This window comes from Symphalangus syndactylus, chromosome 2 (genome assembly GCF_028878055.3).
Source record: "Symphalangus syndactylus isolate Jambi chromosome 2, NHGRI_mSymSyn1-v2.1_pri, whole genome shotgun sequence".
In the NCBI taxonomy this organism is placed as follows: Eukaryota; Metazoa; Chordata; class Mammalia; order Primates; family Hylobatidae; genus Symphalangus; species Symphalangus syndactylus.
In genome coordinates, this window is record NC_072424.2 from 136929322 (window position 1) to 136935321 (window position 6000).

Below are 6000 nucleotides of genomic sequence, written 5' to 3' on the forward strand. Positions count from 1 at the left end.
CCAAAAAAGTAGAAATGGTGGAAAAATGTTTAGTTTGCCCCATGCTTTTAAAATGCCTTTTAAAGATATATTTACTGTAGTTGACTTTGGTTTTTTTACTGAGCACTTTTTTCATTTGTCATATGAAAAAAATTATCCAGGGCTTTTACCTCCCTGTGTAAATTTTAAAAAAGAAAAGTATTTGTTATTTTGAATGTGTGTGGTCCCCTTCTCAAATATGTGCCTTATTTGGTGTCTCCTAAGAAAATCTTTTCGTGATGCCCTCCCAAGGCGGCCCCTGCTCCTTGGGGTTGGGGAGTGTGGCCACTAGGCACGCAGCTCCTGCCAGGGGAAGCAGTAAGGGGGTCTCCAACCTGAAGACAAACTCTCATCTGGCCGGAGCAGGCTTGCCAGTGCTTAGGACACTGTGCTCATTGGTGGCTTCACATCTAATTTTCACCTTTTCGCCCAGGTTCAGCTAGCAACCATTTAGCAAGTCCTAACCCTTTGTGGCTGGATCTGTTGAGTGCTTTCTTTTCCTGGCAATTGTAGCCTTCCTGATGCACTAGTCCAGACTGGTTTTGATTTAGACTCTAGGACCAGTCCCGGGGAAGGGTTTAAAGCTAGTGTCATCTTCTGTGTGAAAAGACTTTGGGCAGAGGGGCAAGTGAAAGCCACGTAATTTTTGCAAACCTGATGCAGCCTCCTGGGCTATTCTTACAGAAAAAAGAATCATAAGATTTCTCCTTCTGCTTTTGGGTCATAAAACATTATATAACACACTAGAAAGCATTATATATACATATATATATATATATATATTTTTTTTTTTTTTTTTTGAGATGGAGTCTCGCTCTGTTGCCCATGCTGGAGTGCAGTGGTGTGATCTTGGCTCACTGCAACCTCTGCCTCCTGGTTCAAGCAATTCTCTGCCTTAGCCTCCCGAGTAGCTGGGATTACAGGCACCCGCCACCACACCCAGCTAATTTTTGTATTTTTAGTAGAGACGAGGTTTCACCATCTTGGCCAGGCTGGTCTTGAACTCCTGACCTCGTGATCCACCTGCCTCGGCCTCCCAAAGTGTTGGGATTACAGGCGTGAGCCACCGCGCCCAGCCATGATACATATTTTTAAAAATTTCCATATCTTTCCTAAGTTTGCATATGTTAACTGGAAAACTGAGCCCAGAAGCCCTTTCTCTGAGTTGTAGCCTTTGTGAGATCTTCCATAAATCTCAAACAGCAACCATTTCTCAAATGTGCAGTGCAGTGCTGCTCCAAGTTGATCGTGTATCAGAATCCCCTGGAGGTTCATTCAGACCTAGACTGTGGCCTCCACCTTGCAGCGTCTGATTCGTCAGGTCTGGGGAGAGGCCTGAAAATGTGCATTTGTAATGAGTACCCAGTGAGGCTGATGCAGCTGATCTGAGGGCCACACTCTGAAGGATGACTGTGGAAGCACAGTAAGACCTCATTTAATGTCATCCATAGGTTCTTGGAAACTGTGACTCTAAGCAAATCAACATATAACGAAAATAATTTTCCCATAGGCTAACTGATGATGTAAGCAAGAGTTGAGTTCCTGTGGCATATTTCTGGTCACAAAAGGATCACTGAACTTCTCAATAAAGACCCAGAACACTTCAAATATTAAACATTGAAGTAAGTGTGAGCTATACGTACATTTAGGAAAGATGAATAAAAACAAAGAGGATCATTATTTTACCCGCTCATTCCGGTTCAGGGTCTGGGGTGACAAGAGACCATTCTGGCGGTTCAGCTGCCACCCCATCGCAGGGCACACTCACACACACACCCAAGCTCACTCACCCTGGGACCATGTAGACACGCCAGTTCACCTAACGGCACAGCTTTGGGATGTGGGAGGAAACCAGAGGACCCAGAGGAAACCCACGTGTACGTTGGGGGAGCATGGAAATTCCACACTGAGGGTGGCCCTAGCCAGGAAGAAATTGTTTTTCTTCATCCATGTGATAATGAAATGACATTGAACAAAATGATGTTATTTGAGGACCTGCTATATCATGAAAAAGTAAAAAGTAAAATGCATTTAATATATTCCTGCTTCCTGGCTTTGGAGTCGTTTATTTAATGGCATTTTTATAATCACTAGGTTATTCCATGATTCTTTGCTAGCTTTCACATTCTATCTTGCCCCTTGAAATTAGACTGCAGGTCCTTAAATTGAAGAAATTCATTCTTACACTCCCAGACAAGCCCAGGGAGCACAGTATGAAGTACACAAATACCCATTTTTAAGAATGAGTAAAACAGGCACCCAGCCCGAAGCTGTACTTCTGCTTTTTTGGATGTTTGGACACATTTCTGCTTCTGATTGCTATGCTCAACCCTGTTTTCCCAGACAAAAGCTGAGGGCTACTCCAAAGGAATCATTTACACTTTTATGTTGAGACTAAGCCCAAGATCTTTTACTAGGTGGCTAAACGGAAGAGATAAGGCATCTACTGCTTGGCTCAGTTAGAGCCCTGAGATCTAACTCAACAGAGGCTTTGCTAATTTTACTTAATTTTTTCAAATACATGTGGTGTTTCCCTATTGGCGACTCACTTCCAATGGCCTGGGTTAAGGAAGCCAAATAGACCACCAGGTGCACAAGCTTGTCTTGAACCTAAGAGCCAGCTGTATGTCCACAGGGCGTCTGCTTTTTGTGAGAGTGCTTAGCTCTCCACAAATACCCCTTGGAAGATCCCTAAACACTTGAAGGTGAGCTTCCTTGACCACCACCTACAAGAACACCTGGGGTGTGTGTGTGTGTGTGTGTGTGTGTGCAACATTATCCTTTCATGATGCATGTTTACCATGCACAAATGACCAGGTCGACAGAGTAAATAAGGCGTTAGTTAAATCTCTCTGCCAATTGAAAAAAGGCAGTTTAAAGTATAAATATCAGTCCTTCTCAAACTTGGCTGCACATGAGACTCCCCTGGGAAGCTTTTTAGGAATAATCAATGCCCACACCTAATCTTTTACCAATAAAATGGAAATTTCTGGAGATGGGATTTCAGGATTTAAAAAAATTCTCCAGAGAATTCCAACATGCAGCTCAACCAGTGATCTCAGCCACAGTTTTTGGGGTCAACTGATCTGTCAGTTTGATAATGGGATCCTTTTCCACTGTAACCACAGGCACTGGGCAATCTGAGAAGCAGCAGGTATGTTCTCCGCCTGGGTGGGAAGCTGAGCCTCAGTGTCCCTCCATTGAGCAGTGTCGTCTCAGGAGCACTACTTCCCTAACTTACCCCTTCTCACCCACAAAGTGAGAGAGCTGAGGTGACTTCGAATCTGCTGCAATCTTGTGGTTAATGAAATGTGGCCATAATTCTTCGTGGTAGCTTCTATCAAGACACGGAGTCTACTTCGCCACTTTATGTGAGGCTGCCCTCATAACTTGTAGAATGCAGAAAAAAGGATACTGTGCTCCAGTGGCCTCAACGCTTCCACCTTTCCCCTCTTGAATGCAGCCTTGAGATAGCCATGTGAGGAAGCCATACAACTTCCTCGAGGATGAGAGACTATGTGGAGGAGAGACAAGGTGCCCAGCCCACAGCCAACACCAACATTCAGATGTGTGTGTAAGGCCGTCTTGGGCGATCCTGAATGTCATCTAAGTGAGATTGTGTGAAACCAACAGTAGAACTGCCCAGCCAACCCACAGAATCCTGCTAAATCAGAAACTGATGCTGTTTTAGGAGACTGAGTTTTTGGGGTGGTTATTATTCAGCAATAGGTGCCTGAAACAAATAGTGACTCCATAAATTGTTACCATGACTTTTGCACATGTACCCCCAGGGTAACATTGCAATGCATCGCAAATGCAACTTTAAAAAGCACTGATTTAGCCTCGTTCTCGGTGGAAGCAATCCAGCTTTATTTTAAAGCATCTTAGTGAGCTACTGATACGGTATTTCTCACAGTGAGCCCATAATGTATTTTTTAGTGTGTTTAAGATAATAAAGTTTAAAATAGACCAGAGAGCTGTAAAATAAAAATCAATCAGTGGTGGATGCTAAAAAAAATCTGTGCTTATGGATAAAAATGACATACAAGGGAATTTTCAAGATGCAAAACTAAAGGGTGGAGTATGCAGAACTTTGGATAGAACTTTCAGAAATTCCAAAAAAAGACTGACATTCTTTGGGTACTCGAAAAGTTGAACTGAGATACTTCTGGAAACTTAATTTCATTATTATTTGTACTCAGTCAATAAATACTTTCTGAGTCCCCACAAGGTGCATGGAGCTTTACTGGGTATTGAGTTGGAAAATGGACATGGCTCCGCAACGCAAGGTGTGTTTCACGTTCCTATCTCGTCCTTTCAGTTTTCCAAGTTATTAGCTGCTGTCAACAGGCATTTCTCAATCTTAACAGTTGGGATTCACATTTAGCTCTTCTGGAAATGTTCATGGTTCTTCAGTGCAAAGAGGGAGCCAAGGTTCCCAGGAGGATGCTGTGGAGCGTGTGTTGGGCTGTGACCAGGAAGGGCCCCGTCACACTGTTCAGAACGGAGTCAGGAGAGGTGGCACGTTTCATTTGACAGTGTAGACAAGGGGTTTCTACTGGGCAACAGCCATGTGATTCAGCGATCTAGAATTAATTCAGGGAGGAGGCTTTGCCTCGTGACTGGCCACTCTACCTTCTATCAATTCCTCATATTACACACACACACACACACACACACACACACACACACACACACACACACACACACGTCTGCTGGGGCTGCCATAACAAAATACCACGGACTGGATGGCTTAACAATAGGAATGTGTTCCTTCTAGTCCTGGGGTCTAGGAGTGACCAAGGTGTGGGCAGGGTTGCTTTCTCCGAGGCCTCTCTCCTCGGCTTGCAGATGGCCATCCTCACTGCACCCCGCCTTAGTCTTCCCTCCGTGTGCACGTTCCTGGGGTCTCTCTTGACCACACTCCCTCTTATAGGGGCACCAGTCGGACTGGAGTAGGACACACTCTAATTGTCTCACTTTAACTTCACCACCTCTTTAAGAGCCTCCCTCCGAACACAGTCACATTTGGAGGTGCTGAGGGCTAGGGCTTCCACATAGGAATTTTGGGGAGACACAATTCGGCTTATAAATATACATATGTATCTATGAATACACATATAGGTGTACATATATATACTTTTAATTTGACCAGAAGTATGCCTGCCTTTGGTTCTCTGTCAGGGGGTTGGTATCAGTTCTCCACCTTGTGGACCACCCTACGATGTGACAGATACAGACAAAGGGAAGGGGCAGGAGGGTGGTTTGAAAGCAATAGACACTCAAGTCAGACTCATGTCAGAATTGCTGAAGGCAGAGACCAGGAAAGCTCCAGGAGGTCTGGAGCTGGCGGTAGTGACAGAAACTCAAATCTTTGCATCCAGGGACCACACAAAGCCGTGGGCCAGCCCCACAGCATCAGGAGGGCATCGGTTTGCACACTTCTGAGCAACTTAAGTGGGACAAAAACCTCACCTTCTCGAGCGTGATTGTTCAAGTTCCTATTCAGAAAGAAATAATCGTCAAAGAGGAAATTACATTTTTTTGGCGGCTCTTTTCCTTCTTCTCATTTTTAAACTCTCTAGACTGTGATAGGCAGATAGGAGTTTTGCTTCCTTAAATGAAAGCCACTTAGTTCCTGTTTTCTTTCATTGGAGGCATTTCAAATAAACAGCCAGATTATCAGATAGACATGAAAAACCTACTTCCTAACTGAAGGAGAATTCTGCAGATAACTAAGACATCTGAGAACAGGGATTGAGGATGTTTGCATTAGGTCCAAAAACATGTATTAATTTACAAACTCAACAGATTGTTTTCTAGGATTTACTCACCACTCATGTCCGAGGAGCCTTTTTCCAAATGAGTCTGACAAAGACCTTTGCTCAGCTTTTATGGGAGAAGCTTTTGAAGCCAGCCAGAGGGGAGACTTCCCACAGCCTTCCCCAAGAAGGGCTGGAGCCATCACAGCAGGAGGTGAAG